Below are 25,444 nucleotides of genomic sequence, written 5' to 3' on the forward strand. Positions count from 1 at the left end.
TTTATAAGATCACGGGACTCTGTGAAATATGGATTCTTCAGTGGTTATGAAGAAAAATAAAAATTCCAAGTATCCCTGAGGAGGGGGAATAAAGGCAGCAGCAGGGTTTTGTTAACATTTAGGCAGAACCAGCCAGGAGAATGACACTGTCCAGATGGAAAGAGCCACTTCCTGGCTGTAAAGATAACTCGCTAAAGGAAACATAAGCTGTGGCTGCGCTGGCGATGAGAAACACAAGCAGTGCCAAGAATTCACCCCAAGCCCGGTGGGAGCTGCCTCTTTCTTTCCCTCGTGCTAAGGGTTCAAGTTTACTGAGTTGGAAATATGGCCAGCATTTCCTGAGGAGATGGGGTGGCCCTCGAGGCACAGAGCTCGTGTGACCCTCAAGAGCTGGGCTGGTTTATTGCTGTGCAAGAATCACAGGGAATTCTGAGCTGGAGGGGACCCACAGGATCACCCAAGTCCAGCAATCCCACCCTGGCGTCCCTGTCCAAGCCCTCCTGGAGTTCTGGCAGCCTCGGGGCCGTGTCCATCCCTGGGGAGCCTGGGCAGTGCCCAGCACCCTCTGGGGCAAGAAGCTTTCCCAAAATCCACCCTGAGCCTGCCTGGCACAGCCCCAGCCCTTCCCTGTGGATGAGCACAGCAGAGTTCTGGGATCTCCTCTCAGTGATGCCCCAGGTGCCAGTTCAGGTCCTGCCTCTGCAGCAGGGACTTCTCACTCCCTTAGGAAGAGGCTGTTTAGCAAAAGGGTGTGAAAGAAAAGCTGACGTTTTTGAGGTTGGTTGTGGGGTTGTGTCCAGCAGGGTGTTTTCCTGGTTAACCCTCTCTGAGCTCGCTTCCCAGTGGGAAGAGCTGAGCTGGCTGTGCCAAGGATCTGCTGAGATCACATTTGTCTGTGCAGCTTTTTCTCTCCAAGGTATTCCACAGCCTTTGAAGTCCCCAAAATGAACTGAGCAAATTGAATATCAGGCCATAGATCAGGGACTGTTGCCTCTGACGTGGAGGTGAACACCAGATGGATCACAGTGTGCACTGAACTCTCCACATTTAGAGCCCCTCACTGTGACATTAATTCTCCCACTCAGAATGACTGAATCCATCCCAGGCCTGGTGCCTGGTTCCAGCCAGTGGGTGTGCCTCAGACTGGAGGTGTTTCACAGCTTTTCCTCTGTTGCCAGGGATAAATACTTTAATGCACTTGGATTTGGATGCTGGAGGTTTTCCTGGATGTCAAATGCAGGACAAATGGAGCCTGATGTGTAGGATAAATTTAAGACCTGTGAGTTTGGTGGGTTTTTGGTAATGTTGGGTGCTCTGTTCCACCTGGGAATCTTCCTTTGTAACTCTGTTATCTCTGCCCGAATATTGCAAGTTAAATCTTAAAAATATCCTCCATGTGGGATCTATTTTGGTTTAGATTTTTATAGAAGTTGTTGAATTTTATTTTTTTTTTCTCTCGAACAGATCTGGATTCAAATTCTTCTTGATCATCTTGGCTTCTGCAGGCAAAGCGATGTAAAAAGTGGCACTGAGCACAGCTTCTCTGGGAAAACCAAGAGCCTGTTTGCAGGGAATGAGGAGGGATAGAGTCTTCTCTTTAGGATGAGGGTTTGCAGTGGTTTGCCTGTTTCTCTGTGTTACAAAAACAATGCAAAAATCAACTTTTAGATAACACCATGTATCTGCAATGGGATTCCCAAGCATCCTGCCCACCAGGAAGGATTTCAGGCAGATGTTCCACACGAGTTTTGGCTTTTCCAGCCCTGGTTGAGGGTGGAGCTGTATCAGGGCTGTCTTCTTCTGTCAACTCCTTTCAAAGCTTCTCCTTAATCCAGACTTCCTCTCTCTTTTGGCTCAAAATCTCCTGTCACTTTTTCACCCATTGAAAGCAGCCCAGCAATTCTGCTTTTCTATTTATGGATTTTTCTATTGTCCTGTCAGAGCTGCTTAGGATCTGGCATGTCACAAGTTCACCACTGTCTTCTGGTCCCCTTGTTAAGGGCATAATTTGTCATGTTGGGCTCTGGAACAGGTCCATGTAGCCCTTGCTGGTGCTTGGTCACCCTCTGTAGCACAGTGGGAAGAGCCAGAACAGGGAAGAGTGGCTGTACTGTGAGCTGGGGATGGCTTTTGTCACTTAAATATTCAGTTTTTTCTGTTCTGTGGGTTTTTCCCCCCCCATCTGACATGCTGGAGAGGTTGTGTAAGTAACTCATAAAGTTGATATCACCCAGGGAGAACCTGGGCTCCCGTCAGGTTTGAGATCACAGGGGGAAAGCAGCATTTGTTTCTGGAAAAGGATGCTCTGCCTGACAGAAATAACCGTGCAATGTGGGTCAGTGTGACATGACTGGCAGTTCTCCTAGCAAGGAACAAACCAAAAAAAAAAAGGTACAAGTCAGCTCTGAGGTGTTTTGTCCAAGTGCCAGGAAAAAGGAGCAGGGGAAAAGCAGAGAATGATGCAGAGCAGAGCTGGGAGGGATGAGAGCTGCTGCGGGGATGTGGGAGAGGGTGGGGAACTGGTGGCTCCTGCCAGAGGGAACCTGGCTGGGCCAGGGAGCAGAGGGTGCCTGGTCACAGTGACAGGCTGGGGACAGCACTGAGGGGGTCCACCAGTGGGACCAGGGCTTGTGAGAGGTTCTTGAGCCTGTGCCCACTGACCCCTGAGCAGTCCCAGTGCCTTCAGCGGGGTGAGGGCTCAAAGGGGAGGTGAGGACACGTGGCAAGGGCTCCCTGGAGGCCCTTGGAAGGTGCCTGGTGCCCCTGGATTGTTTGTGGAAGGTCAGATCCATGACATGGTGAATTGGAGTGGCTGAAGAGAGCTCATAAATGTTTTGCTTCTGTCAGCAGAGCCCCATCTGACAGGGAGAGTTCTGCTCTGTTGGGCTTTACTGCAAAGACAGGAAAGAAAGGTCTGATTTGCAAGGCAAAACTGTACAAGCCCAGGTGGGACAGAGTGCACAGGGCAGGGCTGGGCTGGGACAGGCTGAGGGAGCTGCTGAGGTTTGGTTCTGGATGTGTGGGAGCTGAGAATGATCATTCATACAGAGCACAACTCTCCCTGTCAGATGGGGCTCTGCTGACAGAAGCAAAACATTTATGAGCTCTCTTCAGCCACTCCAATTCACCATGTCGTGGATCTGACCTTCCACAAACAATCCATGGGCACCAGGCACCTTCCAAGGGGCCTCCAGGGAGCCCTTGCCACGTGTCCTCACCTCCCCTTTGAGCCCTCACCCCGCTGAAGGCACTGGGACTCCTTGGTGGTCAGTGGGGGCTCATGAGAGCTGCTCGAGCCAGTTTGTTCGTAGCCACATTCCCAGTGCTCCCGGCCCTGGGCTGTGGCATCAGGCTGAGATGCAGAGCTCCCTTTCCTTCCTGTGGCCACGGCTCCCAGTGGCATCACCTGTGTGGTGTTGCTGGGTGAAATGTGGGAATTTCACCTGTGAAAGGTGGGAATGCTCTGGGTGGAAGGGCAGGGGGACACACACACCTGCCAGTGCCCAGGGCTGGAGCTCACAGAGCTGCCCAGGAAATGTTTGTTTGCTCCCTGGGGCTCTGCTGGGTCTCGAGGGCTGGAGAGCAGAGCTGGGAGCTGCTCTGGAGGGGTCAGGGTTTTGTTGTGCCTGTGAGGGGTGTGAGAGGGCTGGACCCTGCGAGAGGAAGGGCAGCAGGATGGAAAGAAAGAGAAAATTGGAGGCTGGGGTTGGGGGAGAGGGCAGAGGAAGCTGAGAGGATGTTCTGGCTGTGGGCAGGGCTGACTCCAGCCCGGCTGGCAAACCCCTGGCTCTGTCTGTGGGCAGGTCAGTCTGCCACCAGGTCACTTGTGCCTTGTCCTTGGCTGCTCCAGCACACTTTGCCTACACCATGTGTCCTCACCTCCCCCGTGACCCCTTCATCCCATAAAATCATGGCACTGGGGCTGCTTAGGAGTGAGTGAGGGCTCCTGAGAGCTTCTTGGGCCTGTGCCCACGTGGCACCAAGCCACGCTTCCCTGACACAGCCTGGGAGCCCCCAGTGAAACCTCAGGCTCTGGCACTTCCCTCTTGCTTCCAAACATCTGCTCAGCAGCAGACAGGAATCCTTTTTGTCCCTTTTTGTCCCCCCTTGACAGAAGGGGACAGGGCAGAGTTTGCTGCAATCTTGGAGCCACCTCTGCTGAGGTTTGGAGAGGAGCACATGGACAGCCCCTCTGGGCTCTCAGATCCATTCTCCAAGAGGATCCAGCTCAAGCCCAGGGAGCTCCCCCGACGGCCTGGGCTGCACTGACAGAGCTGCACTTGTGGCTTTTGGGGCTGAGCTTGTTCCAGTTGGCACTTTGCAGCTCCAAAGGGTTTTGATTTGCTCCAGATGGTGTGTGTGAGCTGCCGTGCCCTCAGTTAGCCACTTGCTCAGCCCCAGCTCTTGCTGCTGGGGTTTCAAACAGAACCATTCAGTCTCCTATGGAACATGAGAGATGGAGATTCTTTTGTGAACTCCATAAAATCTGCATTTCTGCCCACTTCAGACATCAGTCACTCCCCAAAGAATGTGTCAAGGGCAGAATGAAAAAGAGGTGGCTGCCTCAAAGTGTTTGCTGAAAGGGTGGAGGCTGCAAGGACACTAATGGCAAAGTGTCAGTGATCCCAAGTTCAGCTTGAAGTGCCCTGGATTTGTTTAGACTTCATTTCTCTGCTTCCCCTCATGTGTTTTCCTAATGCCTTCTGAAGGGGGGAAAAATATTTGTGAGGAATGTTTGGAGTAAATTGCTGGGAGAAGTTGGAAAAACAGCACGCAGTGCCGGGAAAGGGATGGAGAGCCGTGGCCTGGGATGCAAGGAGCTGGTGGATGGGGTGCAAGGAGCTGAGAGGTGAAAAACACTTTGAGGAAGGGAATTTGCTGCCTCTGGTTACTCCCTGTCCTGCCTCTGCTTCTGCAGCATCCAACCTCTGTGAGCTTTATGTGCTGTCTTTACTCTCTGCTGTTCATGTGCCACCTCCTCCTCGGGGACACCACGGGGTCCCTCTCAACAAAAAGAGGGACTTCATAAACCCTTAAGGGTAAAGCTCTTGTTGCAGCAGAGAAATGATGCACTGGCAAATGCTTGGCTTGTCTTGGGGTCCCAGTGGGCCTGAGCAGAGCACAAGGGAGGGGGCAGAACATGGGTGCAGACAACCAGGATGGGCTGTTGGCTGGGAGGAGGACATGGGCAATCATTTGTTACTCAGAGGCAAAACTAGCCTGGATCTGAGGGTAGTGACTGCCTCTGGGAACACTGCACGTGTCTGAACTTGAGCGCTCTTGGATATTTCAGCTCTCCAGTCTTCCCATGCTGACAAGGAAAATGGGAGCATGGAGCACATAAAATGTCTCGGGGAGCCTCTTTGTGTCTCACCAGCACATCTCCCACATACCAGTGGCCAGATTGGTGCCTTTCCTGGGCTGGGAGGCTTCAGCCCTTCCAGTGGGTGCTGCAGATTGTGGTTTGGTGGCACGTGGAGCAGCCAGAGGGTCCAGGTTTGACGTGTGGGTCCCCCGGAGGAGCCCCTCAGGGCGTGGCTGATGAGCTGCCTTCCCCTCCTGGTTTTGTGTGCTGATAAGCTCGGTGTAATGCAGGGATGAAGACACACACAGTCTATTTCTGGTCTCAGCAGAGATCTTCCCATGCCTGAGAGGCAATCTGCCTGACTTAGCATTCCCAGGATGCTGCCAAGCACAGCAGAGCACGGAGGAAGTGGCTCCTGCCTGCACAGACAGAAGGAAAGGGAGCCAGGCTAATGCCTCGTGAGGCATCTCAGTGCTGAGCTGTTGGCCTGGGAGCAATGCCACAGTCCCAGAAAATGGTCATTTTTCCTCCTGAGCCCCACAGCCTGTTCCTGTTGAAGGTGACTGGGGAAAGAAGAGATGTGCTGACCCTCGTGCCCTTCTTCTCAGCACATAAAGGCAGTCTGGAAATGGGCAGCTTCTTAAAAGCTTTTCTTCCCTCTGTTCCTCCTGCGGAGAGAGGACAAACTGATATTGTTGTACTCCTGATTCTCTGTGCTCTGAGGAGACAGCAACCCAGAATATTTTTATTGAAAAGGGCAAAGAAAAGATGGAATATGAAATCTCTGCAGCCTGTCTAGAAGTTTTAAAAGTGAAGAAAGTATCATCTGCTCTCGTCTTCCTTCTGTGTGTGTTTGTGTGTGTTAAAGGTGCATTCTCCTCCTCATTGCCAAGTCTCCTGATATTTATCTCACCCCTGTTGTTTCTTTATGGACCTCCAAGACATTTCCTGGCAGTGCTGAGATAAATGCCAGCCCAAGGGAAGGTCCCCAGCCTGTCCCTGGTGCTGATGTCCTGCACAGGTGAGAGGGGTCAGAGGTGCAATGTCTCCTCCTTTCCATGCTCGTGTTCCAGGGATGTGAACTCACAGCCACACAGGAGATTTGCAGGAACACACAGGATTTACAGGAACACACAGGATTTGCAGGAACACACATGAGATTTGCAGGAACACACAGGATTTGTAGAACACACATAAGATTTGCAGGAACACACATGAGATTTGCAGCACACACAGGATTTGCAGGAACACACAGGATTTGTAGAACACACAGGAGATTTGCAGGAACACAGGAGATTTGCAGGAACACACAGGTTTTGCAGGAAAACACAGGATTTGTAGAACACACAGAATTTGCAGCACACACAAGTCTCTGAGGGGAAAACACAGTGGGTGGATTTTTGAAAAGGGCCAGGATTAATCTGACAACCTCTGCAGCTATAGATAGAGAGGTGTCTGATAGAGCTGCTTCCTGGGGAGGGTGAGCAGAGGATTTCATCCCCAAGGATGTCAGAAAAGGCCCTGGTGTTGCTGAAGGTCTCTCCCCCTCCAGCGGGGAGCACGTTTTCATTAGTGTGTGTAAGGAATTCAGTGTGAGCTGGGCTGGGCTGGGCAGGCACTGCCAGAGCTGTGATGAACATGATTTCTTGCTCACCTCAGCCTCACCTGGTTCCTCCAGTCCTCTCCATCTGCATTCAGACAGTGCCTGCAGCCCTTGGGCAGCACATCTGGGAGGAGCTGACCTTCTGCAGGGCTCCCTCTCCTCCCATCACAGCCTTGATTTTAGATTTTCTGGTCATTTCAGCCATCTCCTTCCCCTGCTGGAATTCTTCTCCTGGTTGAAACATCGCAGCTCAAGGGCTAATTTCCCCCCCCAGTCTTTCACTTCTGTAGGTGCAACCTGTAGAGGAGGGGGATTTATGCCCATGATGGTCAGGCATCTCCAGGGGGTGTGTGGCCTGCACTGAGTCAGCTTTGAAAAGGAGGACGGGATATTTTAAATAGCTTGATCTAAAATGGATTCCAATCTGTCTCTTTATGGCAGCAGGCTAAAATAATAACGTTTCCAGGCAGGTGAGTAAAGCTGCCTGATGTGGAATTTGAGTGTGATCATGACTGACACGGATTTTGGGACTGTTCCAAGGCGAGGACACGTGTGAAAGTAAATCCTCTGGCAGCTCAGCAGCAGAGTGGCTCAGAGCCTGGCTAAAGGATTGCAAGAGGGGACACCTCAGGAATAATAAAGCCTCAGAAAGCTTGTTTTTACTGCCATACTAATATTATGATCATTGATACTGAAGAGATCTTTGGTGAGATGGAGTTTGTTTATTTGGCCTGCTTAATACCCATTAGCACAGTGTGCTGAAAGTGTATACAGCAGTAAAACTAATGATATTTTTTGAGTTTATGAAAGTTTAAATAATATCTATTTTTGCACAATTATTGTAAACCTCAGAATTATGTGAGTCACAAAGCTATTTGATATGGATGCCATTATTTGGTAATGGATGTGGAATTAAAGATATGCTTAATTAAAGATAAAGAATTAATATGTAAATCAGATTAAGCAGAAGTGCAAAATGGCTACTAGGAATTTTCTTTCTGCATGACAGAAAAAAAATTCCTAGTAGCCATTTCTCTGTATGAGATGGTTCTGTTTAATTTAAATAACTGTGGTTTATGTTGATTTTTCAGTACAGTTGAGCAAAACAACACCATTAATTACAATTCACACAATTAATTTCCTGATACCATTACGTTTGTCTACAAATCTTCATTCAAAAATTCAGTTCAAAGCTGTTCCCCCTTGTCCCATCACTGTGTGTTCAGTGAAAAGTCCCTCTCTGGCTCTTCAGGTGTGGAATGCTGTGGTAAAGGGCTCCTCAGGACTCTGGAGCAGGGAGATGCATCTGTGGAATGTCTCAGTACCCTGAGCCCAAAAACTGAAGAACACCCCAGAAAACAAGTGCTGCAAACCATCTCAGTATAGTAAAACAGGCGACCCCGGCTCAGGGAAGAAATGCTGATGTCTGCCCCAGATCAGGAGGCTGAAGGATAGCTTTAGTAAAACTATACTATAGTACATTAATACACTATTTAAAGAGAGGCTGCCCTGTTCTACATACTGACTTCTTACTCACCTAACTCCAACTCGTGACTCTGCTGAGAGCCCGAGCCACAGCTGGATCCCACTGGTCACTGACCCCAAACAACCTTCACCAGGATCCAACCCTGCGATCCCTGCAGGTGAACAATCTCCACACCACATTCCACATGGGGAGAGCAAAGGGGCACAGATAAAGATTGTTTTCTCTGCTTCTCTCTGTGCTTCTCCTGAGAGACAGAATCGTGTCTCTCTGTCCAGAGGATGGGAATGTCACATCTCAGCAGCTTCCTGGTGTTGCCTGTGCCCCCCAAACAGGAGGGACAGCCTGGCCACACACAGCACTTAGAGGTGGCAGCATCCCTGGCAAGAGGAGGAGGATGCCCAGGAGGAATGACCCGTTTTGGCAGCTTGCCATGGAACCTGTGGCCTCACCTGCTTTCACTCAAAAATGATTCCAAAATCTCTGCTGGTAAATGGAGAGGCACCTGACTGCCATGGCTGATTGTCTTTTTCTGAGTGGTTTTGTTTCTGCACTGGTAGTTTTCCAGTCTAAGCAGAATAAGAATGTAAAGAGGAAATTACTGTCAAACAGACCTTTCTAAATTGCTGTCAGTGAGTGGCAGGAGATGAGCCAAAGAGATTCTGTTCTTGTCAGCCTCACTGGAGTAGCGTGCTGTCCTCATTCAAGGAGAGCCCTTGTCTTTTTTAGCTGTGTGTAGGATGAAGCAAATAGTAAGTGATGTAAATGATTGATTTGCTTTGCTGCAAATGACTGAAATGTGGCGAAGTGGCAGGAAAAAGGAGCGTGCAGTGCTTGGAATGGATGAATAATGAATGGGGAAACAGTTTGCTGGTGAATTGTGGCTCCTGGTTTTTGGCTGAGGCTTCCAGGGCCCCAGCACACGATGACACACAAGGAGAGATGAGCATAGCCACGAGGGCTGTGCCCAGGCAGCGTTAGGGACATGTGTGTCCTGCTGGGCCACCTCTCTGGGACCTGCCTTTGCTGCCCAGCTGCAGCAGTGCTGGGTGTGAGCAGCCTTGCAGCAGGGACACAGCCTGCACGGAGCACCACGGGCAGGAGGCTGTGATGAGCAAAGGGCGACTTCATGAAGTTTCAGTCTGGATTTTCTCCCACACTACATTTGTGGTGTTATTTTCCCGGTGCTGATGGGCTCCCTTTCCTTTTCTCTCTCCCTCAAAATGCTGCTCTCACCTCTCCAGTTCTTGCTCAGTCCAATATAAGAAGCAAAACCCGTCCTGGGTGCTCAGGATGGTGAATGATAGGAGCACTGGGCCTCCCATCCAAGACAGGACCACAACCAAGGGTGGGCTCTCATCACTGAAGAGCACTGGCCCAGATCCAGATGCCCTAATTTCCACCTTTGTCTGATGTTTGCTGTTGGCAGATGCTGCTGAAAGCTGGGGGTCTTCCCATGGAGCACAGGCTTGCAAATGAGGCAGAATTTAGGTCAGCTGAACCTGGGCCAAATGGTGTTGAGCTATTCACTGGTACAGCCCATCCCTTTGAGGGTGCATCCTCCTGCCTGACACTGTGGCAGCTGCTTCCTGGTGGGGGTAGGAGAGAAGGAATTTCTTGGCCACCAGATTTTCTCTGGCTGGATGGATGGAAAAACAGTCTCTGTCCTGCCTGGGGGACACAAATTTGGAGTAGTGAGCCAAGAGATGCGATGGACACAAAGAGGATTAGGTGAGAGGATGTATCAGCAGCGATCTCTCCTTATTGCCAGGTGACAATCTCAGAGTCTTTCCCGCCCTCAACTTTTTCACTGGAAATTTTTCAGAGAAACAGTCTTTAGGCATTTTCTCACACTTCAATTTGGGGAAAGTAAGATGATTTTTAGGGGTGGGATCATCATCATCTCTAATTTGCAGGTGACCCTCAACTCTTGCTGTTCACCTGATGTGTCATAGAGCCCGTTCCCACAGGGATGGTTTTTGTACACTTTTGTACATCCACATATCACCTTTCCGGGTTGGAAGCAGTTAAACTGCCATGCTTCTGAGGAGAAAAATGCATGCCTGAGGTCTGTAAACCTCATTGGAAAAAGTTTGGTTTAATTTTAGCACAATGTGCTGAAGGCAGGTCCTGAGGTTATGGTCCAGGATTTCCAGGGATTAAGTAAAGTAGGGCACAAATTATCTAGGTCATGGAAGGTCACCTGCTGCTGTACACTTGTTTCACAGCCCTCTGGGCTCTGCTCCCATGGGAGCTGGTGGCCTAGAGCTGTGGGAACGTGGGACATTGCATCACCCACCAGGTGGGACAGAAACTCATTTCCCCAAAAGGGTTGGGAAGAGTGAAAAAAACCCCAACTTATTTTCATTGAAATGAAAGTGAAATGAAGTGAAAGATTGGAGGGGGAGTTTGGGAAGGACATCCATTGTGGTGCTGCCTCCTCGTTGGAGCTTCTGTATCCAACCTGTGTGCTGAGAAGGTCAAGCAGCTTCAAGAATCACAGAACAGCTTGGGCTGGCAGTTCATCTGGTCCCACCCCCTAGAAAGAGCAGGGACATTTTCAACTTGACCAGGTTGCTCAAAGCCCTGTCCAAGTTGGCCCTGAACATTTTCAGGGATGGACCACCTGCAGTTTTGAATTCTGCAGCCCCTGCCATGCCTGAGCACCCTTTCCATGGAGAAATTCCTGCTGCTGTCCACCCTGAGCCCAGCCTGAGGCCGTTCCCTCTCCTCCAATCCCTGTTCCCTGGGAGCAGAGCCCGACCCCCGGCTGTCCCCTCCTGTCAGGAGCTGTGCACAGCCAGAAGGGCCCCCTGAGCCTCCTTTTCTCCAGGCTGAGCCCCTTCCCAGCTCCCTCAGCTGCTCCAGACCCTTCCTCAGCTCCATTGCCTTCCCTGGGAACGCTCCAGCCCCTCCACATCTCTCTTCCCCTGAGGAGCCCAGAACTGGGCACAGCACTCATGGTGTGACCTCAGCAGTGCCAGCACAGGGGACCGTCACTGGTCACACTATTGCTGAGACAGGCCAGGTACCAGTGGCCTCTTGCCCACCTGGGCACACCTGAGCTTGTGTTCAGCTGCTGCTGCCCAACACCCCCAGGTCCTTTTCCCCCAGGAGCTTCCCAGCCTGGAGCTGCAGAGAATTGTTGTGATCCAGGAGCAGGACCCGGCCTTGCTGAACCTCAGTCCATCAATCCAATTTTTCAGCTTCTTGGCCAGATTCTGGGCTGGGCTCCAAGCTGCCTGAGCTCCACCCTTCTCAGTGCCCTCTCCAGGCTGGGCACAGCTGGCTCAGGAGCTGCAGATGTGCAGCTGCACTGCTGCATCCCTGCAATGGGGGATGTGCTGGGAAGGAGCTCCCCGGACATGAAACACATGGAGACAGCATTAGCCCAGAGCAGCAGAGCAGGAAGGGAGCTGGACAGGCCAGCTGGAGTGTGTGAAGGCAAATGGACTGGGTGGGAGGGAAGGGAGGCCTGGCAGGTGGCTGCGTTTGTCTAGACAGTGTCTGTAATGATTTTTTTATTATTTATTTTATTTTTATAACAGCTCTCTCTGGACAGTCCGTTGCAGCCTGGTCCTGGCAGGACTGGCAGCTCCTCCTGGGACCGGACTCAGAGCTGGTACGGGCCAGGGACAGCAGCCCTGTGGGTAGGGTGCTGTTTGCTGTCAGGATAAAAATAATGACGCAGCTTTCCTGGGCTGTGGAATGTTTTTCACTCTGCCTGCCTCGCTGGGCTGACACTGGGCTGTGGTGGTTTGACAGCTGTCAGTCAGAGTGGTTGGATGTGCCAATTAGCCAGGCTCATCAGGGGCTTTGGGATTGCTTGTGAGGGCTGTATTGCCAAAAGCAACCCTGCGAGGTTGCCCAAAACCCAACCTCCTCCTGTCCATGCCAGATTGGAGGGAGCTGGGGCAGCACCTCCACTCTCAGCCCCAGCAGCCTGAAATGCCCGTGTGTGAACCCCTCTTCTGCAGTTCAGTGAGCCTGAGTCTGTCATTCCTATCTGCATAATCATTTCTTGTTCTTCTGCTGCCTTTTACACTTCCAGAGAGCACAATTCAGCACTTCTCATGACGGGGAAAAAAATCCCATTTTGGAGCCGTGCTGTTTCTGGACTCCCCAGTCAGCAAAACCTCTCCAGGACTGTCCAAAGCCTTGCTGTACTCTTGTCTGGGACGGATTTTAGTTCCACAAGAGAGCATTCCTCATAATTGAATCACTTTAATGCTTAATTAGAAAAATTCTATGTTTCCTTGGGGAAGAGGGAAGCATACTGCAAGTGAGGGCAGGCAGGGCACTACTGTGCTCCTTCAGCCCAGCACAGCATCCCTGTGGGAATGCAAAAGCTCTCCAAAAGTGCAGCTTGTTACTTGCCTTTTTCTGCCCTTTCTTCTCCCAGGACAGGAGGCTGGGGAGAGCTTGTGCTGAGCTTGGCTTTCTGTGAGGTACTGGCTGGAGAAAATTCTGTTTTCCTCTTTTGCACAGCCCTGGCAAGCTGGAAAAATCAAGGAAATGAGGTGGTAGTGAGGTAGGGATGGCACTCTGCTCCCAGGGACAGGGACAGGAGGAGAGGGAACGGCCTCAGGCTGGGCCAGGGCAGGCTCAGGGTGGACAACAGCAGGAATTTCCCCATGGAAAGGGTGCTCAGGCACTGGAAGTGCCCAGGGAGGTTTGGCTCCCCATCCCTGGAGTGTCCCAGGAAGGGCTGGAGGTGGCACTCGGAGCTCTGGGCTGGGGACAGGGTGGGGATCACAGCTTGGACTCGATGGCCTTGGAGGGCTTTTCCAACCTCTGTGACTTTTCCAACCTGGCCTTTGGCCAGTGGTTTCCAAGCAGAGCTTTCAGCACAAACACAGCTGAGGTCTGGTCTGAGATCAGCAGCAGAGCCATGATGAGGAACGACACCCAACAGGAATGATGCCCATGTTCCATAGCAGGAGCATCCTTAAATTCTCTGTGTCCTGCTGAGGTTTTCTTCATTATGGAATTTACAGAAGTCACTGTTCCACAGCTGTCGAAATTCCACCAGAAAAGCAGATGGGATCCCTTCCACAGGGAGCCTGGGGCAGGGATCCCAAATCCAGAGGTGACAGGTGCTGAGGAGGTCACACAGTGCCCACAGCAGCTCCTTGGCTCAGCTGGGCCACCACGAGTGTCTCCGCTTGTCCTTGTCACAGCCCTGGACGATGGTCCCAGCACGGAGCCGTGTGTGGAGCCTCTCCCTGGGGCCAGGGTGGGGGCAGCCCCAAACACTCCCCCTGCCTCCACTCCCAGCCCAATATCAGCTCACCTGGGCTGTGACAGCCCTCCTGGCAGGTGGCCCCCAGGCTTTGTTCTGTCTCTCCCAGATTATACAGCTCCCTTGTGGCAGTGGCAGCCCAGTTATCCCAGCTTTTCCCATTTCCCTGCTCCCGTTGGCTTGTCTTGTTCCAAAGCGTTCCTAGGGCAAGATCAGGCTGGCTTAGCAGATGGGTGAAGGCTGAAGAGCAAATTGTTTTAACCAACTTTCCCTTGTTTTGAGGACACCAAGTTCTTACTCAAGTGGTAAAGCAGCATCCATCATTTCCCGAGGCAGCAGCCTTGACTCTGAAGAGCTTCTGGGGCTTTTTTGGATGCCTTTTTGGGGAATCAACTTGCACACCAGCCTGGCCTTTCCCCAGGGGCATTTGTGCTTGCTGCCAGTTCCAGGATATTTGGGGAATCCACAGATTTTATAAACCAGTGGGTAAAAAAAGATCAACTTTCTCCAGTCCCTCTGGGCATTGTGCTCCTCTGGAGAAGGTGCCAGGGACCATCTGGTGTTTTAGTGGTGTTGGGAAAAATGAGACGTGGTCCCTAACTAGCAAAGTGCCCATCTGAGTGTTGATGGTGTGGCAAACATTGTATTCAGTGGGGAAAATAAAGATGGAAATCCTGTTTCCTGCCCCAGCTGCTGCTGTGGCCTCTGCCAGGAGTTTCCCTGCTCTTCCCAGCAGGACTCCATAGGGAAATTCATTTGGAGTGAGCAGAAATGAATCTTCTTGAGATGAGGATGGACAAGGATTGCTTTCCATGGATGTGATCAGAATGTGGCTCACTTGATGGGTGTTTAAAACCTGGTTTAGTGTGTGGGGGCTAAACCCCACAAAAAAAGTGCTTGAGGTTCAGTGGTCACAGGAACTGTGGGGCAGTGGCTTTTCTTTGCATGAAAGGAACGGCATGCAAGGGGAAATTGTTAATTATCACAGCGCATATTTTTATGCTTAACGATTTGGGTTCTTCTGAGAGGCAATAGGAACTGTCTGTGGGTGCGTGGGTGGAGAACAGATACTTAGGAAATGCTATAATTTGTATTCCTGCTTTTGCTTGGCTGGGTCTGTCATGGATCCGCTCTGCTCTGTGCCTTGTGCTGTGCTGGGGTTTGGAAAACAAGAAATTCTAAGGAGTTCCTCACCTGGTCACAGCCATGGGTGATGCCTTGTGGAGGCTGAGCTAGAGCAGAGGCTGGACAGAGCTAAAGAATAAAGCAGGGATTCATTAAAAGGATCTCCTCCATGGATCCACCTTGGGCGGCACAAGAGCCCAGCCAGGGCTGCACCCAAGATGAACCAAAATGGCACAAAATGAACCCAAGATGAACCAAAATGGCACAAAATGAACCCAAGGTGAACCAAAATGGTCCCAAAAATGAATGACTGGTCATGAGGTCTCACTGTGATCAGTTCTGCTCCATTGGCACATTGGAGTTCATTGTCTCATTCCAGCTTTAGCCCATGCAGTCCCATCCTGCTTGCTCTTCTCTCTCCAGCCCACGTTGTTTGTGCTCTTGGGCCTGAGGTTTGGATCATTTGTCCTTGGTCCCCAGCTGGAGCAGGAATTGTTTTGTCTCCCTGCTCTGTGCAGAGAGCTCACCGTCCCCTGATATGAAGCTCAGACCCACACACTAAAGCAGCACAGAATGTGAGAAACAGAAAAGCTGAAACCTGTGGCATCATGGGGACTGGGATTGTGGAAAAGCTTTGCCCATTACTGGAGCTGGGAAGCTGTGTCTGTTTGGCCTCCTGTGGATGATGTGCAGTGTCAAAGATCTCAGCTGGATCCCACTGTGCTCCCTCTCCCAGGCAGCTCTGCAGGGCTCTGGGCATTTTTTCCACCTGGTTTCAGGCTTTGGGAAGATGCTCTGCACCTTTTCTTCCATTCCGCAGTCCTGCTGTGCCTCAGAGATGCCTTCAGCTCCTCCTGCCACAAATTCCTGCAGTCCTGCATTCCCCTGAGCACAGCCCACCTGTGACAGCCACCCTTGGCCCCCTTTGCTGCTAAATCAGAGCAAAACGAGACACGTGTCTCCTCGCTGCTCTCCCTGGTGTTTACAGAACCCACCAAGGCTGGGGAGAGCTCCAAGAACACCATGGAAATGTCCTCTGTGGGCTGGGTGGCCCCACTGCCACTGGGGACTGCAGCCTTTGTCCCTCTGGACTGGAGGGACATCAACAACGGAGGGAAAAAAAAGAGCTTTTTCTGCCCAATGCCTTCCACATTTATCCGTGGGCACGGCTGGTTTGTGTACAAGCACTCGAGCAGTTGTCAGGGTGGGTTTCTGCAGCCCCAGGAGAGGGGCTGGAGGAAAGGAAAAAGCCTTGGAGAGGGTGAAACCTCCACCCCAGCTCCATGTTGGGTTGCTACTGTTAAAATGTGACTAATGCTAAAAATAATTCCGGTGTTGCTATAGAAACTTGCAGGGTTGCTACGTGTGAACCTGGAGAGAATTGTACCCTCCTCAGAACACTGTTTTTCCCTTCCCCTCAGCCCTGCTCGCCCCAGACAGGACCAGCGCAGCCTTGCTGGGTTGCCACAGCTTTTTTTGCTGTGCCAGAGGATGGGATGGGAGGTCATTATTTTACCTACCCCTATCTGTCCACTTCTATTCCTTCCAGCTCCTTCTGACATGGATTTTTGAGTCCATCCCATCTCCTGCTCCTTCCTTAGGTCTGGTGAGGAGCAGGTCCCCCTCCTGCTCCTCCACCTCCTCAACCCTCTGCCAGGTTTTCCCCTGCTTTCCATCTGTAGTGGAGGAAAAGGATCTGTTGTGAGCTTCCTTCAGGTCTGGAGATGAAAGGTGCTTTTGTGTTCATTAATTTTTTAGCAGTGCCCCAATCTGCCATCCTCACCTCCCTGTCCCTCCCAGCTTTGCTAGCTCCTGCACAGGAAGGTGAGGCTTTCTAAGCTTTTTAGAAAAACAAAACAAAACAAAGCAAAAAAAACCAATCAGGGATCAGTTGATGTTTTTACGGGCTGGAATGACAAATGCTGGAAACTTGCACTCAGTTTGGAAAAGGGGCTGGGATGAGCCCAGTGGCTGAATGACCACAGCCCCTGGAGGAGTCTGGCTCCTACACAAACCATCCCCCGAGGCAGAGGGAAGTTTCCCCTCAGTGCTGCCATGGCTTTTTCCCAGCTTCATTGGGATTTTGGGAAAAGAGCAACGACCTGTTTCTGCTCCAGATTTACAGCTTGTCCCAAACATGAGGTGGAGCTGAGTCCTTGGGGTCAAATTCACTGTCAGATTCACTGTCATGACAATGCCTCGCTGCAGTGAGCTGCGGGGGGTGCAGAGGAAAGCAGAAAAAGAAGAATTTTTGTTTCCCAGAAGAAAAAAAAAAAAATTATTCTTTCAAAATCCTTTTCAAGTTTGTTGCTTTTAAAGCCTCTTTGTTGCCCTGGGAATTTTAGAAGGATTTTAGGATTTTTTTACCCCACACCTGAGGGTTTGCATCACTCTAGCAATGATGCCAGTCCAGTTCTGGAGGTGATTTGCAGTAGCTGAGGATCTGGAGACCTTTCAGTCCTACCTCTGCTCAAAAGCAGTTGTTCCTTGGTGACATCCACAGCCCATTTCTCCATAAACCCGGCTTTTGGGACTGGTTCATACTGGAAAAAGCATTTCAGCCCTTGCCTTTCTGATGCTGGAGAGGCAAAAAGAGCCTGCTCTCTGCCAGGCTAGCAAGGGCTGCTTTTACTGCATTATTTTTCATCTCTTCCACCAGTACCCAGACTTGAGAGGGTGCCAGAGAAGGGTTAAGAATAGAAAGACAGATGAGGCAAGCTTCTGGGAACTTCCCCTTCCACTGAGGCACAGGAACATGTGTTATTCCCTGCCCCTTTGGCAAACAGCATGCCTCTCCCCACCTACACACATTTTGCCAGCTGGTCTTCTTTCTGCCTGTCTTTCAACATCTCGAGCTGGTCGAACCTGCCCTGCAGCCTCTCCACCAAATCCTTCTCCTGGCTCGCTGCCACCTCCTTCCCCACCTTTCTGCAGGGCAGAGAGTCTTCCCCTCCTCAGGGACAGGCTGTGTCCCATCCCATCTCTGTGTCTGGTCACCCACAGCCTCCTTTTGTTCAAAACTTGGCAGCCCAGCCCTGCTTGCAATCAGAGGAGTTTTGGACCATCAGATAGCTGGGTTAAATATCAAGCTGTGATTCGGCTTGTCCAAACATTGTTGAGGCTGGATGGGCTCTTGTTTGGGATGTGGCTGGCGAACCAGAATCCAAAGATCTAACATGTTTTGTGGTTTTTAATGTGACTGTTGGACTTGAGCTTCCTTCTTCTGAAGTGATTGAAAATAGGATCTGTGCTTAGGTCAAGCAGGTTTGGATAAGGAAGGAATCAGCCCAGATGTATGAATTGGCCTTAAACTGAATTTATTGAGAAATCTGAATAAAAATAGCCCAACAAACAACATTGGCTTTTCTTGAAGTCGTTTCCATTTTCATAACCATGTGCAATTTCTGATGTCAAGCTCCTGACAGACACTGTCCTTGGGGAACTCCAGTCTGGCTCAAAGTAGGAACTAAATCACAAGGAATTTGTTCACAAGACTTATGGCCAGTGGTACGGATGCCAAGGATTTCATTACAGGAGGGTCCAACACTTCTGTGCCTTGCTTTTTGAGGATGCACAGTAATTAATTTTTGAGGATGCCAACAGAAGTTAATTAGGGACTGAAGAGGCAAGGATGTCTCTGAACTCCTTTCCTTGGCTGAAGTTACAATACTAAGTCCCAACTCTGTCCCAGGTCTTTTAACCTGGACATTTTAATCTGGGTGGAATATTGGGAACTAGAGTTGTAACTTGAGCTCTCCCTGTTCCTCCTGTGGATTTCTGGAGGAAATCCAAAAGGTACAGAGCTGGAGTTCCTTCAAAGGACTCTGGAGCAGAACGTCCTAAAAGTGGGATGGAAAACTCCATGAGAACCAGCTCTCTTGTGGTATCCCAATGTTTGGGATTGTCATCCCATGTAAATATAAATAAGCCCTTCCAGAAATCTTCATTCAAGTTCAATTCCAAAAGTGGCCTCAGGCCAATGTTTCTTTGGGACAAATCCTACTAAAACCCTCCTAGCGTTAGGACTCACCAGCTACCAGAGCATCAGTCTTGCACCTCCAGTGCAGGTAATGAGTTTGGCAGGGGGACATTGCTGCAGTGTCACCCAGCAGAGAGTTTCCAAGGGAGGAAGGAGTGTTTTGATCACCAGCAGGACTTGGTGCTCTCTCCCTCTTTCATGTGGGTAATTTATGTGCTCTCCCTGCCTCTATTTTCCATTGGTAGTTTGGATGTACTCACACACTGCTTCTATCATGCCTCATCAGCCTCCTTTAATTAGGTGCTAAGATCATCAGGGGAAGAACATTTAGCACATAAGGCAGCTCCAGTACACTTAATGAATAATAACAAATGCACTTTCTCAATTATTTTTTTTCATTCTCTTACAAAATAACGTGTTGGTGGCTTAATCAGCAACCTGCTTCATGCTCTGCCCCAGGGATGGAGGTCCTGGCGGGGCTTAGATCCTGCAGTTTGTGTTGCAGACTTGGGAGAGATTCTCTGGCAGGACGGGAGTGCTCGGGTGGGGCAACGCCCCTTCTCTGTGGGCATGAAGAGGATCAGAATGGGCTGGGTTGGGAGGAACCTTAAAAAAAATCTCATTCCAACTCATTGCCACGGCCAGGGACACCTTCCACTAGAGCACGTTGCTCAGAGCCCTGTTCAACCTGGCCTTGGACACTTTGAGGGATGGGAGCAACTCTGGGCATTCTGTGCCAGGACCTCACCTCCCTCACAGTAATGAATTTCTTCCTAATTCCCGATCTAACCCCACTCGCTGTCAGTGTGAAGCCATTCCCCCTTGTCCTGTCACTCCAGGCTCTGTAAGAAGCCTCCCTCTTTCTTCCTTGTAGGTTCCCTTCAGTTCCCATCCCTTGTAGATCACAGTTAGGTCCCCCCTAAGTTTCTCTTCTCCAGGCTGAACATTAGAAATTCTTTTAGCTTTTCCTCACAGAAGTGTTCCCTCCCTGTAATCATCTTCGTGGAATCCAAGAGCTCCATGTCCCTCCTGTGCTGGGGAAAAGGGGATTTCTTCTCACAGAGAGGTGCTCTTGTGAGCTGTAGGCAGCTTGATGTGACAGTCACAAGTCCAGGCTGGGATATCCCAGCTGTGTTTCTCGTGTCTCCTGGCATTGGGCTGTTCATTTTGCTTGGGCTGCCCTATTTCCTCTTGTCTCAGTTATCATCCAGGAAAAAAAAGGAGCTCAGGAATGCTCAGCTTCTTCTGCAGAACTCTTTGAGATCCGTGGAAGAAAGCTGTCATATCTTCGGAAGTAGTCACATTAAAGTGGTAATTCTTGGTGTTTAAACAGGATCTGATGACAGATGGGATTAAATGCAAAGCAGCTTGTTATGAGGTTTTAATAACTGTGACAGACCTGGGGAAAGTGGTGTGGGGGGTGTGAGTGATCCAGAGAAGGCAGAAGCACATGATGCAGGATGACAGCTGATGGCGTTGCCCAGGAGGGAGGAAGGATTATGCTGCAAGAAATTTGAGTGAGTGTTTTGGGGAGAAGGGAAGAGGAAGGAAAAAAATAACCCAAACAGAGGAAAACTCCATGTTCCCACTGTTCTGCCATGTAACAGAGCTGCTCGTGACAGCACAGCAGTGAGTGGCAGGTAATGTGGCCACTAAATATAGGGGGAAAACATCTCAGTGTTAGTGTCAGGTTGGGAAGGAAGGGAAAATAGATTCTGCTTCCTGTCAGAGCTGGGGACTGCAGAATTTGCAGGCTGTAAACCAAAGAGGACGTTCTCTCCTTTGTGTGTCTTCACTCGTGCCCACTCTGTCTTGCAGTGTCTCCCTGAGGGTGAGGACAGGATGTCCCTGGGAACTGGAAATCCTGGTTTTGTGCTCTCTGTGGAGCAGTGGTGGGGCTGTGCCCTTGCAAAGACTCAGTTGTGCACTGGAGAGGGATGTGGAGGATGCACCTGCCTGGTTTTGCTGAGGAAGAGTCTCCTGGGGGTGGAGGTGTTGCTTTACTGGCTTGGAGGGATCCCCCTGAGCTCTGTGCTATCTGATCCGAGAAAGAGAAATCACAGCACCCTTCACAGAATCCCAGAATAATTTAGGCTAGAAAAGCCCTCCCAGACCATCGAGTCCACCCTGGTCCCCACCTTGTCCCCAGCCCAGAGCTCCGAGTGCCACCTCCAGCCCTTCCTGGGACACTCCAGAGATGGGGATCCAAACCTTCCTGGGCAGTTCCAGTACCTGAGCACCCTTTCCATGGAGAAATTCCTGCTGATGTCCACCCTGAGCCTGCCCTGGCCCAGCCTGAGGTAATTTCCTCTTTTCCTGTCAAACTAAATCTCGTGGTGAGGATCTCAGTGTCATCAGTCACCCTTGGCTGGACCCAGTGCCATTAATAACCATGGAAAAACTCAATAGTTTTCCACTGGCACATCACAATTTTGTCTCAAATCACAACAGTTTGTGCTCTAAGGAGCTGGGATTTGCAATGGCCCAGCATTGAAACTGAGTCTGTGACAGGCTGTGTTCTGATCTATTAATTTTTTGGCCTTTTACAGCTGCCTCAAGGTGCAGCCTGCTGCTTGTGCCACCCCAATCTTGAAACTGGTCTGAGCTGGGGACACCCCAAACCCACCTGAGGCACTTTGCAGGGGCTCACAGGTTCCTCCTGTGACACAGGGCAGAAAACAGCTGCCTCTGCTTTCAAGTTTGAGTTTCACCCAAGCAACAGCTCCCATTTTGTAACCTGCATCCTCTCTGTGGGAACATCCAAGATGAGCCCCGTGGTTCCCAGGAGCTGCTCCCGTGTGCCAAGAGAAGAGGCAGCTCCTCAGCTGGGCCCCACTTGCATTCTGCTGCTTCAGGACAGGGGCTTGAGTTAAAATGGAGATCTGGAGCTGCCCAATTTTAGCAATCCTGGAGTCCTGAGAGCTGAGCACAGCAGGAAGTGAGTTGCCTCCAAGCCTTAAAGGCTGCGGGGATCTGTCCTTACATATAGGCTCCCTCTCTGGATATATCTCTGGGTGTATATATATATATTTTATATGCATATATCCTTACATCTCTTTTTAGGTCATCCAAGATACTTCCTAGTCTATGGCAATTCCTAAAAAGAAGTTTTGCAGCCTTCAGCCTGCTGTTAAGGAGCAGATGATGTTCCGATGAACATTCCCTTTCCCAGCCAGCTTCCTTTCATCTTCTGGATTTCTTTCATGGGGAATTTTTCCCCCTCTCATGCTATATTCTGCTGAAGGGAGCTACATGGAACTGGAGGCTCAGTTGATCTTTTTGCTCATTTCCACCCACAGAAGTCTGTCTTTTTTAACATCCTAAGTACCTTGGTAACAAGATCATGGGTCTTGATTTAAAATCAGTCTTTAAAAGATCTTTTTTTCTCCCCTTTCCTTTCCCAGATCTGAACACTATCACAGGGGTAAAGACATGCACCTTCCCACAAAAGACTGAGAGGGTTTCAGGACCCAGGTTTCCTTTGGTCCCCTTCCTAACGGGGAATTTAATCAAGGTTTCTTCTTCCCCTGAGACAAACTCTGGTAATTCAAAGCATTGGAGTGGAGGAGAAGACTTGGCTTTTGCTGTCACTCAAAGCACAGGGACACCAGTGTAAATCCTGGCATTACCTTCATGGGGTGTTGAAATCACAGAAGCATGGGATGCTTTGGGTTGGAAGGGACCATAAAGATCACCCAGTGCCAGCCCCTGCCAAGGGGGCTTTGCACAGATCACTGACCCGTGGCTGGGCAGCCTTTATCCCACTTTGGGCTCTGCTGGGGCCACCCGAGAGCACCTGGTGTGTCCCCAAACTCCACCTCTCAGCCCAAACCCTTCCCCACAGGCAGAGCTTTGTCCCTGCAGTCAGAATGGGGCCAGCACAGCTTCAGTCCTTTGCTTTGTGCCACGCTGGAGCTTCTGACCATCCTCCAGTCTCCACAGCAACGCTTTCTGAAGGCCTGGCAGGGGACTAGGGATAAATATGTGTAGAAAAGGGGATTCTTCTGCTGGATGAAGGTCTCTCTTATTAGGAAGCATGTAAAAATAACGCAGAGAATAGTCTGCAAGCTGCTGTCTGGGTGAAGGGCTGGATTTTTAGACTCTCAGCAGAGGGTCTGAAGTTGTGTCAGCTTTGCCTGGCTGGGGGTGGGATGAGATGAGCTTTAAGGTCCCTTCCAGCCTAAACTGTTCTGATTCTATGAATGTTCAGGTGTTTGTAGGGCTGAAAGTTGAACATCACTGCTCCAGGTCCTTGATGGGTGGTGTTATTGTAAGGTGGCTGATGTAATTGCAGAGTTTCAAGCAAAACTTGCCAAGTTCTTTGTCCAGATCTGTGAACTGGAGCAGGGATTCTTGTGAATAATTCTTGAAATTGAAGTGACACTGGAACTGGAAGGTGGGGTCAGCAGCTCATGGGGCTGCACAGCCACTCAAACATCCTGTGCAGGGGGTGAGTCAGGGATACCAGGAACATAACATAAAGATTTGCTTTAGTGAAGACATTGGGAATGGCCTGAGGTCATCCAGCACAGCTCTCACTGCCTCGTAAAACCCTCTGGTTCATGAGCACAGTCAGATGTGACTCAGGCCCCAAGGTGATCCCTATCTCTGCCTGCTGTCCCCCAGGTCACCCCGTGCTTTTGGAAATTGTCAGCAAATTCTGCCTTAATGAGCACGAAGTCCTTCTGGATGAGAGTGTGGGGGGAACACTTCTCGCTTTTCCAGATTCTTCCTTCCCTGTCACAGCAGCTGGGAGCTTTCTTTGCCTCAGTCTTTAATCACTGTGCTATCAGAGCAAGGCAGGCCTGTTCTGCTGCCCAGAGATCCAAATGGGAAGTTGGATCCCAGACCCAGCCAGTTTTGTAAACCAGACCTTCCCTTCCCACCTCAGCCCGCAGACAGCATTTGGGATTGACATGGTGTTCTTGAATCCCACACGCATGGATTAACCGCTAACAGCATCCAGGAAAAGACTGGAAATTCACTGACTTCGGTCCCACTTTTCATTTTTCATCCTGTTACCCAAACAAAAGGTAATTCCAAGGAGCAGAGCAGCCCTTGGGGTTAATCCCAGCGGAATGGGAGCAGGATGTGGGCTCCAGCTGGTTTTAGGCTCTGTCCTCAGGAACTGCGAGGCTTTGGCAGTGGAAACTTTGGCCTTTCTATCTGTGTTCAACTGGCATCCTCATCTCCCAAAGACTTTATGTAACAGGGAGAATTTGAACATTTTTTATCACTCATGGCCACGAGGCAAACGAGCTCTAGTGAAGGAGAAAAGACATACTAGCTGATGGTTATTTTCAATATTCCTTGGAATATTTGCCAGGTCTTTTGCCTGTCCATCCATATTTCCAGCTGGCAGACCTTGGAGCCAGACACATGGTCTGGGAATGGCCTGGAATCAATGGGATAATTAATTTTGCTGAATGTAAAGATGATTTCTCTTTTGGGGAAGAATATTCCCACAGGACAGCTCATGTTGGGACAAACCCTACACAGTTCAGGGTTCTTCACTGTTTTCCCCTAGAAAGCTGAAAGGCACTGGTAAATAAAATGCATTTTCAGTTAAGGAAACAGAATGGGCAGTATTCCTGAAAAATCTAAATGCAATAAAATAAGAAGAAAGAAAGGAATGAGTGACCTCACCTGGAGAAGGTGCAGCCCCAGGGACAGGTACAGCTCACATACAGAGAACATGGATTCACCTGAGGGAGCTGAGGTGAAAATTAGAAAGGGAAAAGGAAAGCAAAGCTTTCTTCTGAAATATATTCCACAATTGAGGATTTTTTTGGTCTGTACGACCACACTGTGCTGCCACCCCCAAAACTGCTGAGGCCAGAGTTTGCCCGAAGAGCAGCATCACGGCTCTGGTAACCAAAACACCTCTCCAAGAACTGATGCCCGAGGCCACCAGGCAGCTACACAGTGTGGGGTGGTGGTGGCTGTGTCCCCTGAGGTGGGATGAGGACATTGAGCAGTCAGGGAGGTGACAAGGGTGGTACTGTGGCACTTCTGAAGCATCTGGAGAAGACACTGGGTCCTTGCTAAGGAGCTCCTGCTCCCTTTTCTCAAACAGATACACCCCAAACCCCATTTGCTGCCCAGTGGGGCTGTGGTGGTGAGGAGTGAGAGGGCTCCACACGGGACAGGGGGTGACACCACACAAACCAGATTGCAAAAGCCACCAGAGGCCCCAGGCACCACGATGGGTGCTGAAAGTACAGGAGTGCAAAATAAATGTACCCATAAACAAAACATGAGGAAGGAATTTGGTTTCTGAAAGCATTTAGGAAGGAGAGAGAAAGAGGCAGAAAAGTGTTCCCATGTGGGTATTTGTGTGAGAGACAGAGCAACCAGGGAGCAACAATCACCTGGAGCTGAGGAATAGAGCCTGGAGCAAACTGCACATGGGAGATGTGGCTGCTGTTAAAATGATGCTAAAAATGACTTCTCTGTTACCCAAAATGACTTCTTTGTTCTTTGGTTTGGGTTGACACATTGCACGTGTTTACCAAACTACCAAAAACTGTCAGCTGGATTTCAGCTCACTTTGTGCCTCCACAGCAACTGCATCCCAATCATCGACTCCCTGCTCCAGGGGAAGGTCCAAGAGCCAGGAAAAGTCTGACTGGGTGGATCCAGTGATGCCTTGTGAAAGCTGGCCTAGAACAGAGGCTGGGCAGAGCTAGAAAGTAAAGCAGGGATTT

At 50.3% G+C, this 25,444-nt stretch overlaps 1 protein-coding gene and 1 long non-coding RNA gene across 2 annotated transcripts in view; one reads left to right on the plus strand and one right to left on the minus strand.

Annotated features, from left to right (window-relative positions):
• NEURL1B (neuralized E3 ubiquitin protein ligase 1B) overlaps window positions 1-25,444 on the plus strand; it is a 135,152-nt gene that overhangs the window by 47,972 nt on the left and 61,736 nt on the right. The gene's annotated exons all lie outside the window — the stretch shown is intronic.
• On the minus strand, window positions 20,106-22,365 carry LOC137482832 (uncharacterized). Its single transcript, XR_011004240.1, has 2 exons — window positions 22,066-22,365; window positions 20,106-20,239 (listed from the first exon to the last, which is right to left on the minus strand). It is a non-coding gene; the product is annotated as an uncharacterized lncRNA (long non-coding RNA).

The sequence above is a fragment of the Anomalospiza imberbis genome, chromosome 15 (genome assembly GCF_031753505.1).
Source record: "Anomalospiza imberbis isolate Cuckoo-Finch-1a 21T00152 chromosome 15, ASM3175350v1, whole genome shotgun sequence".
NCBI classification, from domain to species: domain Eukaryota; kingdom Metazoa; phylum Chordata; class Aves; order Passeriformes; family Viduidae; genus Anomalospiza; species Anomalospiza imberbis.